Below are 15,488 nucleotides of genomic sequence, written 5' to 3' on the forward strand. Positions count from 1 at the left end.
TTGGGCATTTGGCGCTAATTTTACTGTTTAACAAGAGAGAGAAGGCAGGCTGGGAGGAGCCTGGATTCTCCTTTGTTCTGTTCATTAGAGGGCAGTAGCAATGACTTCTTTCACAGAGGATCTAAAACTCTGGAGAACAGGGTCTCTCAGATTTTAATGTGGCTGCATATCACCTGGGGACATTGTCAAATGCAGGTTTTCATTTAGCAGGTCAGGATGGTGCCTCAGATTCTGCATTTCAAACAAGCACTGGGCATCGCTGCTATTGCTTGATGGAAGGACCACACTTTGCACTGTGCTGTCTTGGTGTAGCATTACTGAACAAGTTGAATTTGCACCTCATTAAAATGACACTTGTGCTAAGAAGCAAACAGGTGCTTTGCATCCTCTTAGAGCTGCAGAGCAGAAAGCCCTGAAGGACAGGAAGACTAGGCCTTCTGGGCTGTTAACCTGCTTGGCTCTCTTATCAATTAATTGGAGTCCTTGTTTGGTTTGAGACTTAAAAGTGTACTTTATACTTTCCAGTGAGGTTGCAGAGTGCAAACAAGGCTTGGTATGGATGGTTGATGATTCAACAGCTTCTCAGACACAATAGTGTTCCCTTTTTTTTTTTTTTTCTTGAGATGGAGTCTCGCTCTATCACCCAGGCTGGAGTGCAGTGGCACGATCTTGGTTCACTGCAACCTCTGCATCCCAGGTTCAAGCAATTATCCTGTCTCAGCCTCCCAAGTAGCTGGGATTACAGGCCACCATGCCCGGCTAATTTTTGTATTTTTAGAAGAGATGGGGTGTCACCATATTGGTCAGGCTGGTCTCGAACTCCTGACCTCAGATCATCCACCTGCCTCGGCCTCCCAAAGTTCTGGGATTACAGGCATGAGCCACCACGCCTGGCCAGTGCTCCCATTTTATAGAGAAACACAGTCCCTACAGGCAGCGTCCTGTTTTTGGAAAAGCTCTGGGGGACAATGCCATAAACATTTCCCTTTCCTTTTTCTTCCCATATTTCTGGTCCTCCCTGCTGCTTTATTTCACAAGAAGGATTAGTTAAATTTTGTCAGGAATGAAAGGTCATCTTGTGCCAGTGGCTTGGCATGGAGAACACCAGGGACTGTGGGCATTCAGTGAGTCAAAGATCAAGGCCAAAGCCATGAAGTCCCATGTAGAGAGGTTGCTACCAAATCTCAAAATCTGCCAGCACTGAGCTTTCATCTTTGCATAAGATCATTTTCTTTATTACTGGATGTTCATAAAGAGTCACAGGGCTGTGGGCAAAATAGTCTCAAGTATTTTCTCTTCCTAAAATTCAAATATACCACCCTCTCTGTGACCTCGAGACCCATAGGCATCTGGCAACTTCAGGATCCAGTTGCAAGTTCTTAAACTGGAAACAGCATGGCAGGTTTCTGTAGTCATTGGCCACTCACTGCCAGCTCCATCTGGCCCTTTCCCCATGTGCACATATACCTACTAAAACATTACCAATGTGAAAAGATAAATTGAGGCGCTTTAAAATCTTAAAGGGTGTATTTGTCTTATTCATAAACAGGGAGCTCCCTGTTTATGGGGCTCTTGCAGTTTGGGGCTCTGGCAAAGGGGTGGGGGTCAGAGGTGGGGGAGAAGTCTTTTACAAGACCGGTTCACTCAGAAGCAAGACAAAAAAAAAATACTTGATCTGTTAAAGTACAGTTATAGCCTCATTTGGATTATTCCAGTGAAAAGTCCCTGGTTAGAGGTTGGTTGGTGGTTTCTGATTGGTTAACCCAACTATTGACATTGAGTTGGGTTCTGGATTGCTCACCTAGGAACCCAGGGCATGGAAGCAACCCCAACTTAATGGCCTCCTAATTAATTATTATTATTATTATTATTTTTTGAGACGGAGTTTCACTCTTGTTGCCCAGGCTGGAGTGCAATGGCGCGATCTCAGCTCACTGCAACCTCTGCCTCCCAGGTTCAAGTGATTCTCCTGCCTCAGCCTCCCGAGTAGCTGGGATTACAGGCATGCACCACCACACCCAGCTAATTTTTGCATTTATAGTAGAAACAGGGTTTCACCATGTTGGCCAGGCTGGTCTCGAACTCCTGACCTCAAGTGATTCACCTGCCTTGGCCTCCCGAAGTGCTGGGATTATAGGCATGAGCCACCACTCTCAGCTCTAATTAATTATTTTTAACACCTGTCATCATTCTTGAGTCCACTTTATGCAGGTCTTTAGTCTGAGATGCACAAAGTTAAAAGGGGCCATCTTTGGTGACCCCATGCTTCCATATTCTAACATCCAATTTCCTTTACTCAATGCTGTTTACTCAATGTCATAGTCATTAGGGCCACACTTAAGTGAATAGTGCAGGCTTCCTTTATCCTGGGCACATACTGCTCTGGCTTGGATGTGGTTTATCCCCACCAAAACTCATCTTGAAATTTGATCCCCAACATGGTCGTGTTGGAGGTGGGGCCTAATAAGATCTGTCTTGAATAGATTAATGCCCTACCAAAGGAGCGAATGAGTTTTCTCTCTCCACGGAATGAATTAGTTCCCACCAGAGTAGTGTTTGTTTGTTTGTTTGTTTGTTTTTTAATGAGACACTCTCACTGTGTTGCCCAGCCTGGTCTTTAATTCTTGGGCACAAGTGATCCTTCCACCTCAGCCTTCTGAGTAGCTGGGACTACAGGTGTACACCCTGTGAGAGTGGGTTGTTCAAAAAAGTCTGGCTTCCTCGGTTTGTCTCTCTTGCTTCCTCTCTTGCCGTGTGACGTTTTTGCACATGCCTGCCCCCTTCCACTTTCTGCCATGAGCAGAAGCAGCCTGCGGGCCTCACCAGATGCAGCTGCACAGTCTTGAACCTTCCAGTCACCAGAACTGTGAGCCAAATAAACCTCTTTTTAAAATAAATTACCCAGCCTCATGAGCTTAGACATAAACTAAGTTTGCATTTTGTTGTCTTTTTAAAAAATAAGCATATCATACCACTTGCTTTGGCCAATGAAATGTGCGTAGAAATTATATGAGACTTCCAGGAGGCAACATGAAGAGCCTGTGAACAATTCTGTTCTCATTCTTCCAGCATCGTGGAAGCATTTACCTAAGGGGACCTTCTGTCAGCCCATCAGAGTACTTGCATGGTTGCAATGAGAAGAGCGCTCCCATCACCCATGAAACCTGTAATTCACACTGCATGTGGTCTGTGAGCCTTAAATAAGTGTTGTGTTAAGTCACTGAGGGGTGTGTGTGTGTGTGTGTGTGTGTGTGTGTGTGTGTGTGTCGGTGTTACAGCAGCCTAACCTATTTTATTCTAGCAAATCCACTGGCATCCAGCTGGTGGTGTAATCAACCATCTGTGAGTATACTGCCAGGAAACTACCCAATGGCATAGTCTTTATTTTCTATTGTAGTGTGGGGAGTGTTTAGGAGGGGGTGAGTTTTTTCAGGTTAAGGAAACAATGATCATAACCACCATGAGACATCATTTCCTCATCTTCTCAAACAGCTGGCAGTTCAGTCAAGAGCTGGAATGAATTCTTGTGCATGGTAAGGACTCCATAAATATTTGTTTATTAAAAAAATTGACGTTAACTGTCCACAACGCATTACTGCTCATTCTTCCAACACCTCCCTCAAGGGTATGTAGATACTGGATAGAGACCTAGCCAATCTTCAATGAGAGCTGGTAAAAGACTGCCAAGTATAGTTAAGCACAGAGTCAGATAACACCCTTCTGTAAAAGGAGGATAAACTCAAGAGCACAGGGGCGGTGTTTTGTTTGTTGGTTTGTTTTGTGGGAGGAATCAGGTACTTGACAACGTGGTGTTTTATTGTTTCTGTTCCACTTGGTCATTAATCTGGATCCCAGGCTGGTGCAGAAGCTCAGGCATTGTTTGGTTTTTTTCTTGTCAAGGCCCTGCCAGTTCTTCCAGTTCTTGACTTTCTGACCAGAATCCTCCCCCACATTTTCTACTCACCACATCTCACTTCTACTGCTATTACCAGGAGCTGGTAATGACAAATCTGGGCTTCAGGTGGGCATTTTCTGCCATGCCTTTCTTCAGTCCTTCCTGAACTTGAAATTAATGTGAATAAAGAAAATACTCATTTACTCATTTTCCCTATTGTTTAACATTGTTGACTTATTTGCATAGAGTGCAATTCAGAAACGACACACGGCTGGGTGCAGTTTGGGACCAGCCTGGGCAACATGGCAAAACCCTGTCTCTACAATCAATATAAAAATTATCTGGGCATGGTGGTGTGCAACTGTGGTCTTAGCTGCTCAGGAAGCTGAGGTGGGAGGATGGCTTGAGCTAGGGAGGATGAAGCTGCAGTGAGCCAAGATAGATTGTGCCACTGCATTCCAGTCTAGGTGACATAGTGAGACCCTGCCTCCAAAAAAAAAACGAAAGGGGAAAAAGGAAGAAAGGAAATGACATAACGATATATGTAAGACTGAAACTTTCTTGCTGCATGAGATACGGTATTGTGAAATGATTCAGATTTTGGCTTCTGAGCTCAGATTGCCTAGGTCCAAATCCCACTCTGGCACATAGCTGGGTGATCTTGGACAGCTCCCTCAGCCTATTAGTTTCTTCATCGGTAAAATGGGATGCTGATCGTGTGTCTTTCATTGGCTATTGCTGTGTGCATTAAATGAGTTAGTACCTGTAAAGTCCTTTGAAAGGTGCTTGGGACATTGCAAGTGTTAAAAGCATTGTACCCTGCATAGGCCAGAAAGAAGGCATCAGAGCAGAACCGACGGTACAGGCCATGTTGTCTGACCACATCTGTGGCCTCAGGCAAGGAAATGTCCTCTCTATGCTTCTGTTTCCTCATCTGGCAATGGGGACAATACCAGTACTTCCTTCAGAGGAGTTTTGTGAGGCTAAAATCAAATTGCATGTGTAAAGCTCTTAGCAAATAGTGTTGGCACATACAAAATGCTCCGTTGATACCAGTTATTTTATTATTATGATTTAAAAAATTCTCTGCATTTAAAGAAATCTGCCACCTCCTTTCCAAACACCCTATACTTTCCTCTTCTTTTGGAAGTATTCCTCTCATAGTTTGAAATATTTAATTCTTGATGTTGTCCAGTTTTTCTTTGAAGGGCTAGTTTCTTTGATCCAGGGAGATGCAGCATTTATGTTGGCTGTCAACAGGGCAACGCCCAGGAATTATTATTTTTCTAATGACCTAACGTCATTTTCCAGAAATTCTCTAAAAAACAAACTTCTTCGGGAACAAAATAAATCTGAGACTTCCATTAGTTCTTGCAAACACCTTATAACCCACCTCTCAGATGCTAACATTTTCCTGCGCATTCTGACCGGGTGCCAGAAATCCTATGGCTCTGACATCTAAAATGAGGATTGTTTGGCTGTTCTCAGTACATTCTATTTGTTCTGAGGTATATTTTGTACTGAAAGTTTAAAGGAATTACCTTGTATCTTATATTTAGACTACCATAACTTGTTTTTCTCTTCTATATATTTATTCAGGTTTGTTTCCTACTTTATTTTACAGTTATCACAAGGGCACTACAAAGTCTCTTTTGTGAAATCGCCAAATGTTTCAGAATTCAACAGACATTATTAACTGTTCTTTCACCCTCCAAGAAACTCTACATTCATCTCAGTTCCCTGTACTGAAAAAGTCTCTGAAAAAAAGTATGTGGACATTTATTTATTATGAGGAAATCAGCATTTCTATTTATCTCTTAACTATTATAACATTTAATCATATTTCTTGGTTCAAGGTAAGTACTAATTGTGCTTCTCTCAAAGTATGAGCACTATATTTCTTCAGAAATAATGCTAAGCCTAGACAACAGGGCAAGACCCCATCTTTAAAATTTGTGTTTTTTCTTTTTGAGACGGAGTCTCGCTCTGTCATCCAGGCTGGAGTACAATAGTGCGATCTCAGCTCACTGCAACCTCTGCCTCCTCGGTTCAAGCAATTCTCCTGCCCCAGCTTCCTGAGCAGCTGGCATTACAGGTGCCCGCCACCATGCCCAGCTATTTTTTTGTATTTTTAGTAGAGATGGGGTTTCACCATGTTGGTCAGGCTGGTCTCGAACTCCTGACCTCAGGTGACCCACCCACCTTGGCCTCCCAAAGTTCTAAGATTACAGGCGTGAGCCACCACACCTGGCCAAAAAAAATTTTTTTTAAGTTAGCTGGGTGTGTTGGTGCACACCTGTAGTTTCCAGCTACTTGGGAGGCTCAGGCCAGAGGATTGCTTGAGTCCAGGAGTTTGAGGCTTCAGTAAGCGACGATGGTGCCACTGCACTCCAGCCCCTGGGCCACAGAGAGAGAGAGAGACCCTATCTAAAAAAAGAAAGAAAAAAGAAAAAGAGAAAGGAAGGAAGGGAGGAAGGAAGGAAGGGAGGAAGGGAGGAAGGAAGGAAGGAAGGAAGAGAAAGAAAGAGAAAGAAAGAGAGAGAAAGAAAGAAAGAAGGAAAGAAAGAAAGAAAATATTGATGGCCAGAGAGAGAGAGAGACCCTATCTAAAAAAAGAAAGAAAAAAGAAAAAGGAAGAAAGAGAAAAAAAGGAAGAAAGAGAGAAAAAGAAAGAAAAGAAAAAGAAAGAAAAAGACAGAAAGAAAGAAAGAGAAAGAAAAAGAAAAAGAAAGAAAGAAAGAAAGAAAAGAGGAAGGAAAGAAGGAAAGGAAAGACAAAGAAAGAAATGCTGAATGTTACAGATATTGACACAGACACTCCTACATTGGAATGCATATTCCCTCTGGGCTTTTACAGTTAGGGAAGTGCTGAGTCACTGCCTGGCGTACTTACATGCCTGTAGTTTATAAGCCAGCCACATGCTGGCAGAGTCAGTGTAGAACCAGTGGGCCATGTGGACCTCTTGCCACCCACAAGCAAGGCTGGTGACAGGGCAGAGCTCCTTAGCAGTTACTAGCAACTCGCTTGGTTGAAATAATTTTTTGAAGCTTTTGACAAATAATATAAAGATTACTAAGAAAGCCTGGCGGTTTGCAGCAAAAATTATTTGCTTGGGCAAACTTTAGTCAGGCTCTGGAATCTTCTCCTAGGGTCTTCTGTGCACTTCCTTGTAAAATCTAGTTTTAGCAAAGAACCCTGCTAAGTCAGTTAAGCAAGAATCCCCCACCTACAATATCTGATCACCTTCATGTCTGATTGGGTTCTTCTCCCTCCACCAGCCCCCAGGCGATGGGTGGTTTCCTGGCCTGTCTTCAACAAGAATCCTGTTGTTGGTTTAGCTAAAGTCTTTCTCAGTCCTTAAGTTCCCTCTTAGTGATTTTCCCTCCACCGACCCCCACCCTGCGCCTTGGCTATACATTCCTACTTGCTCATGCTGTATTCAGAGTTGAGCCCAATTTCTGTCTCCCACTGCAAAATCTCATTGCTTGGTGGTCCCTATACCTATAGCGATGGTCCTGACGAAAGTCGGCCACACCATGCTTTAACAAGTATCATTGGGTCATTTTTTTCTGTAACAGTGACTACATCACATGGCCTCTGACACTCGCCGGACTCCTTAGAAGGGAGCTCAGGAGGAAGGGGAAACACCAGGGCAGCTGGGTTCACTGGGATTAGGAATAGAAGCAGCGTGCTGGGCATCTAAGGGCAAAGATGAAGCTGGGTATGTAATCTACCCAGGAGCCTCTGTGTAAAATATGAAAGAAGAAAGACATGCCAGGGAAAGGGTGGAGCCGGCTAAAGGCCATGGGAAGTTGGACGTGATGGCGTGGGAGAAAGTAACTTTAAGAAGGATGCACTGAGATACAGCGGCAGCTAGCGTATTTTGATAAGCAGTCTGATATTTGGGAAGATAGAGTGTACGTGTTCAGGAAGCCACAACTCTGCACGTCCATTCGAGATAGACTACCCGGTTCCTCAGGCCCACGGCTCCGAACTGCCCCCGTGGATGGTGCTTCGAGTACGCCTCCACCAGTGGGCAGTGCGGTCCACGAGGATCAGGCCATTCTAGCCAACGAGAGGTTCTTCCTGTGGACCCCTGAGCAAAACGGGACGGTTTGAGAAGGGTTTTATTTCTGGGTCTCTGTTCTGCAGTGTTCGGTGCCTTAACTGGATGCCCCCGCATCCCAGAGCCAGCCGGCCATCTTCTGCAGTGATGCTGTTCCCTGGGGGAACAGAGCCCGGCCCTGAAGTTCAGCCGCAGGAACAAACGCCCTGGCTCCTGCGAGCCATTTCTGCCCGCTGCTGCTGCAGTGGCCTGAGGTCTTCGGATGGCCGCCTGCACTCCGCCTCTTCTTCCTGCCGCCTCCTCTCCTCAGGCCCTTGCTTCAAAGTCCTCCTCCCCTTCCTTTCCGCTGATAACATCGAGCAGAGCCGGCTCCATTTCTGGGCTTTTTACTGCCTAACTGATCCTCTACACTGTGCTAAGGAGAGGCTATTTATTTTTTCTCAGGAAACCTCAATATCTAGGTGGGAAAGGGCAGGTTTCCTGGAAGAGCACTTCTAGAAAGACCACCCCCTCCTAAGAAACAAAACAAACTTTTAATCTAGGTACTTCCTGTTTCCTCCGTTTAAAGCACTCCCCCATCTGGCCAGAGCCTTGTAAAAGTACTTCAAAGACTCAGCTGGCCGGGTTTGGACTCTAGGCTTTTTCCTTTTAACTCTTTGTGGTTTACTTTAATTGGGCTTTTAGTTGTCCTACTAAATGGTTTGTGGCTATTAAAGGAGCAAGGTTATGAAATCCTCGTCAATTCCGCTAAAACTCTTGTACGTATCCAATCTTGACGCATATATTATGTCATGCAGAGGGGAACGCGTGGTGTGTCCAGATGTTACTGGGGCAAAAGGCACACAGTGGATGCTGGGGTCACTTGTAAACGTAAATATTTATTTATTAAAATTTCCAAAATGCATACCCATTCCACTTTACTTGAAAAGTTATGCTATTTTCTATTTCTCCTTGTAGTTATTCTCCTTGGGAGGCACAAACCATAATGGCACATAAGAGTCTCAAGACGACCAGGCTGGCCAACATGGCAAAACCCCGACTCTACTAAAAATACAAAAGAAAATTAGCTGGTGTAGAGGCGCAATCCCAGCTACTTGGGAGGCTGAGGCAGGAGATTTGCTTGAACCCGGGAGGCAGAGGTTGCAGTGGGCTGAGACTGCACCATTGCACACCAGCCTGGGCGACCCAGCGAGACTCTGTCTCAAAAAAAAAAAAAAAGAGTCTCAAGATTAGGGAATCACTTCTTAGATACAAATGTTGCTTTTTTTTTTTAATTCCACTTTATAAAGTGAATCTTTCTTGGAGGGAACATGTGACGGAACTAGCCATCAGATAAACCTCATTATAAATTAGTCTATTGGAGATTGGAAAGATCTTGAAAAGAGACATGAGAAAGGTGCACCTTTATGCACCTGGGCAGATTCCTGCCTCACAGCGCCTCATTTTCCTGTAGAAAAGTGGGAAGGATGACTATCTCACAAAGGTTGAAGATCAAAATCCAAAGGAGATGATGAATGGGAAAGTGCTTCATCAAACTTGGATGCGCTAACCAAAGGTCAAGGCTATTATGGTTTTAACAGCAGCAGAGGAAAGAGGAGGCTGGAGAGAGGAGAATGAGCCTGGGAGTTCCACACCAGCCTGAGCAACATAACATAGAGACCTTGTCTCTACAAAAAAATTAAAAAATTAGCTGGGCATGGTGGCGCACACCTGTGGTCTCAGTTTCTTGGGAGGCTGAGGTGGGAGGATTGCTTGAGCTCATGAGATTGAAGCTGCAATGAACCATGATCACGTCACTGCACTCCAGCCTGGGTGATAGAGTGAGAACGTGCCTCGAAAAAAAAAAAAAAAAAGAATAACCAAGTTTAACAATTTCTGTGGGGTCTTCATATAAAGTCTTTGTATAAAACTTAAATACATTTATATGGTTTTCTCTTGTTAATCTGTCTTTTGTTACAGGGGCCTCAGCCATGAACCTAGGATGGGTAGAGAAAGATACTTTTCTTTGCCTACACCTGTGTTCCACCTATTCATTCCTCCCTTCCTTCTCTCCTCTACTCTCACTGATTTTTTGGTTACTGTTTTAAAAAACATATAACATGAAAGATACCATCCCAACCATTTAAGTGTACAGTACAGCAGTGTTAACTACATGCACCCTGTTGTGCAACAGACTTCTGAAATATTTTTATCTTGCAACTCTAAAACTCTACACCCACTAAACAACAATGCTTTTCCCCCTCACACCAGCATCTGGCAACCACCATTCTATTTTTAATTTCTAAGAGTTTGACTACTTTAGATACACATATAAGGAGAATCATGCAGCATTTGTCTTTTCTTGACTGGCTTATTTCTCTTACCATAACATCCTGACAAGTTTCATCCATGTTGTAGCATATAACATGATTTCTTTTTTTGAGGCTCAATAATACTCCTTTGTATGTATGTACAACATTTTCCTTATCTGTTTGTTCATTTATAGACATTCAGGTTACTTCTGTATCTTGGCTATTGTGAATAATGCTGCAATGAATATGAGTGTGAAACTATTTCTTTGAGATCCTGTTTTCAATTCTTTTGGAGATATACCCAGTAGTGGAATTGTTGGATCATATGGTCATTCTATTTTTAATTTTTTAGGAAACCTTGATATCGTTTTCTGTAGTGACTACACCATTTTACATGCCTACTAACAGTCCACAAGGGCTCGAATTTCTCCAAGTCCTCACCAACATCTGTTGCTTTCTGTTTTCCTGATAGTGGCTATTCTAATGGGCATAAGGTAATAACTTAATGTAATTTTGATTTGCATTTCCCTAACAATTAGGATGTTAAGTATATTTTCATGTGCTTGTAGGCCATTTGTAGTTCTTCTTTGGATAAATGTCTATTCAAGTCTCTTGCTCATTTTACGTCAGGTTATTTGCTTTTTGTTGTTATTATTGAACTTAGGGCTTCTTTATATATTCTGGATATTAATCCTTCATCAGATACATGGTTTGAAAATTTTTTTTTCCATTCTGTAAGTTGCCTTTTCATGCTGTCAATTATTCCCTTGCTGTGCAGAAGTATTAAAGTTTGATGTAGTCCCATTTGTCTATTTTTGCTTTTGTTACCTGTGCTTTTGTGTCATGTCTAAGATCCTTGTAAAATCTAACATCATAAAGCTATTCCTCTATTTTTTGTTGTAGAAGTTTTATAGTTTCAGGTGTTATATTTAGGTCTCTAATACATTTAAGTTAATTTTTGTTTATGTTTCAAAGTAAGGGTCCAACTTCATTTTTTTACATATGGATATCCGGTTTTCCCAGGACCATTTGTTGAAAAGACAATCTGTTCTCCATTGAGTGACTTTGGCACCCTTGTCAAAGATCATTTGAGCACATATGTGAAGGTTTATTTCTGCATTTTTCTGTTCCTTTGGTCTATATGTCTGTCTTTATGCCAAAACCATACTGTTTTGATTACTGTAGCTTTGTATTCTGTTTTGAAATTAAGAAGTGTGAGGCTTCTAGCTTTGATTTTCTTCTTCAAGATTGTTTTGCCTATTCAGGGTGCTTTGATATTTCATATGAATTTGAGGACTTTTTTTTTCCATTTTTGCAAAAGAGGCCATTGGGATTTTGATAGGGATTGCATTGAATCTGTGGATCAGTTTGGGTAGTATGAACATTTTAATAATATTAATTTTTCCAATCCATGGACACAGAATATCTTTCCATTTATTTGTGTCTTCTTTAATTTCTTTCAGCAATCTTTTGCAGTTTTCAGTGTACAAATCCTTTGTATTTTTAAGTTTATTTGTATTTTTTTCTTTTTGATGCTATTGTAAATGGGATTGTTTTCTCACTTTCCTTTTTGAATTGATTATTGTTTAGTATAGAGAAACACAATTCCTTTTTGTATCCTGAAACTTTGTTGTATTTTAAAATTACTTCTAATAGTTCTTGGTGGAATCTTTAGGATTTTATACATATTAAATTATATCATCTGCAAACAGAGAGATTTTTACTTCCTTCTTTCCAATTTGGATACATTTTATTTATTTTTCTTGCCAAATTGCTCTGGCTAGGAATTCCAGTGCTACGTTGAATAGAAGTGATGAGAGTGGGAATCTTGCCTTGTTCCTGATCTTAGAGGCAGTTTTTCACAATTTCTATGGTGTTAGTTGTGGCCTGTTTACATATGGCCTTTATTATGTTGAGATAATTTCCTTCTGTTTCTAGTTTGTTGGGTGTTTTATCATGAAGGCTCTTGAATTTTGTAAAATGCTTTTTTTCTGTATAAATTGAGATGATCATGTGTTTTTTTTTTGTCCTTCATTCTTTTAATATGGTGTGTTACATTGATTGATTATCATATATTGAGCCATCCTTGCATTCCACAAATAAATCTCACTTGGTTATGATGTATAATCTTTTTTTTATATGTTGTTGAGTTTGGTTTGATAGTTTTCATTGAGAATTTTTTCATCAATATTCATCAGGGATATTGGTCTGCAGTTTGCTTTTCTTTTCTTTTCTTTTCTGAGTCTGAGTTTTGCTCTTGTTGCCCAGGCTGAAGTGCAATGGTGCAATCTCAGCTCACTGCAACCTCCACCTCTCAGGTTCAAGCGATTCTCCTGCCTCAGCCTCCCAAGTAGCTGGCATTATAGGCATGCAACATCATACCCTGCTAATTTTGTATTTTTAGGAAAGATGGGGTTTCATCATGTTGGCCAGGCTGGTCACAAACTCCTACCTCAGGTGATCCACCCACCTCAGCCTCCCAAAATGGTGGGATAACAGGTGTGAGGCACCATGCCCAGCCAGTTTTATTTTCTTATAGTATCATCTGATTTTGTTATCAGAGTAGTGGGGTCCTGAAAAAATGAGTTTGAAAGTGTTCCTTCCTCTTCATTTTTTAAAGAAAAGTTTAAGAAGAATTGGTGTTAATTCTTTCTGAAATATTTTGTAGAATTCTCCACTGAAGCCATCTAGTCCTGGGCCAATGTCATTTTTTGATATTGGATAATGCAATGTGTCTACATTTAAAAGGTCTCTCTATACTATTGAACTAAATTTTCCAACTGACCAATGAATGATGTTATAAAATCATGCATGGGCAAAAGAGTCCTTCAAAGTGCAAGATAGACCAATGAATTTTAATGTAACAGAGTATAAAAAGTTCATTCATATAGTTTCTTTTTATTCTTTTTTAGCTTCTACCTTGCTTGCTTTAATATATAGTTTAGTATCAAAAAAGTTTAGTATCCAAAAAGAATACCCAGATTTATCTGAAAAGACTATTACAAATTATTCTTTCACAATCACCTATTTGTGTGAGGCTGGATTTTCTTCATGTACTTTAACCTGAACAACAGATTATAATGGATTGTGAAAACAAGGTATTGTAATATTGAAGAAGGCAACATTACATGCCTGTAATCCCAGCACTTTGGAAGGCTGAGATGGGTGGATCACCTGAGGTCAGGAGTTCAAGACCACTCTGGCCTACATAATGAAACCCCGTCTCTACTAAAAATACAAAATTAGCCAGGCATGGTGGTGCATGCCTGTAATCCCAGCTACTCAGGAGGCTGAGACCGGAGAATGACTTGAACCAGGAGGTGAAGTTTGCAGTGAGCCAAGATCATGCCATTGTACTCCAGCTAGGGCAACAAGAGTGAAACTCCATCTCAAAAAAAAAAAACCATAAATAAATAAAAGTAAGACTTAAAAAACCCTTGCCTAAAAAGTGTTGTCAAATAGAAACTAACAATTTATTCTCATCTTTCTGTAATGCCACATGGCTCGTGTTTGTGTGTGTGTGTGTGTGTGTGTGTGTCCATTCATTCTTTTGCCCTTGTTATCTTATTACTAGGCATATAGTCTAAGAAACAGATTCTAAGGAATACTAAAAGACCAAAAGGAAATTCAAACAAATATGTTTATCATAGCACAATTCATAATAGTGAAAAATTGAAGCAACCCAAGTAACCAATGAATAGCAAATGTCAAGCAGACAATAGTACATCAGTATAATAAAACACAAAGTAACCATGAATATGGAAGTCTACAGATGATATTTAAAAAATAAGCACACACAATAGTTTATAGTATAATCATTGATTATTCTAACACTATAAAAATTCATGTTTGAATATAGATCAGAATGAGAAATATTTTAGTTAAGTAGATGTTTTTTTCCTTAAAGTAGTTATGTGCACATTAACATTTATAAATGACAGACAACCAGTGCAAGAATATTAAATTCTGGATACCAGAAGGGCACACAAACAGGCAAGGTGAACCATTTTAGTGTTGGTGGAGGCCTCTCTGTCTCCACTTTGGCCTCCCATTTCCTCAAAGTCTGGCCAGGGGGAGTAGGAGGGCAGTGCAGTTGTGGGGGTCGACAGGCAAAGGCACTGACTGGGGTCCATGAAGAGGAGCAGCAGAAGTTGGGGCACCAGCCAGGGATGCTTGGTTGACTTGGCAGTACATCAGACTTCATCTGGTCTCCCTGCTTCTTCTTGGATTGGCGGTGCATAGGGGTTTGCAATCCAACCCAACCAGATTAATCACACATTTATTGAGTGCCTACTGTGTACCAGGTACTGTACTAGGCCTTGGAACCAAAGGTTGACTAAGACATGGGCCCTGCCCATAAGCAGCTCTTAATCTAGACGAACATGGCCAGATATCAGGCAATCTCTATGAGCCATGAGTGCCTGAAATGGGCAGGCACTGATATTTTTAGATACTTGAAGACAAGACATACTGAAAACCCCCACTGATGAATAAGTTTCATAATTTTTAGAATAATTGACTCAAGCTGCTCACACGTGGCCCTGCATCTGTGTCTCAGTGACTCACTCCATTCCAGAGCACCTCGGATGGAAGCCTTTGAAGAGGCTCAGAAGGGGGAAAAGACCAATGCAAACCAAAACAGCAACAACATAAACAGGGCAGCTTCGTCACAAATTGTATGACCTTTTGGAGGAAGATGAATGAAAATAATTCTGTTTCTGAAGGGAAATGTGATGATTTGTCTTAAAATTGTTGTTCATCCTGCAACAACAAAAAAATGAAGATAGTGCCAATGAAACTATTTCAAGGTCATCTTTGGGAGCCTAAAAATTGATGCACAAGCATGGAAGCACACAGAGCAAGGAGAGAAGTCTGGGTTTTAAGCTCTTCTCTACTAACTAGCTGTGTGGCCTGGGGGAGCCACTTGCTCAATTCCCTGTTGTCAAATATTATCTTCCTCACTGGAGAATTGTGAGAATACATAATATGGGATTGTGAACTGTAAAACCGAACAAAAGTGTAGAATGGCCATTGCAGTAGCAGAGCCTATAAAGTGTTTTGTAGTGATGATAAAAGCAATGGTCATCTTTCCAATGCTGTTTTTCCTAAGACTCCTTGCATTTTATTACGTAAAATAGCTCAAACCAAGCACAAAGCTTTCAGTAAGCATTTTGGACTCTACCCTAAATTCTAATTAATCCTGAGTCTTGGCACTTGGAGGGAGTGATTCCAAGTT

This window comes from Gorilla gorilla, chromosome 14 (assembly GCF_029281585.2).
Source record: "Gorilla gorilla gorilla isolate KB3781 chromosome 14, NHGRI_mGorGor1-v2.1_pri, whole genome shotgun sequence".
NCBI lineage: Eukaryota > Metazoa > Chordata > Mammalia > Primates > Hominidae > Gorilla > Gorilla gorilla.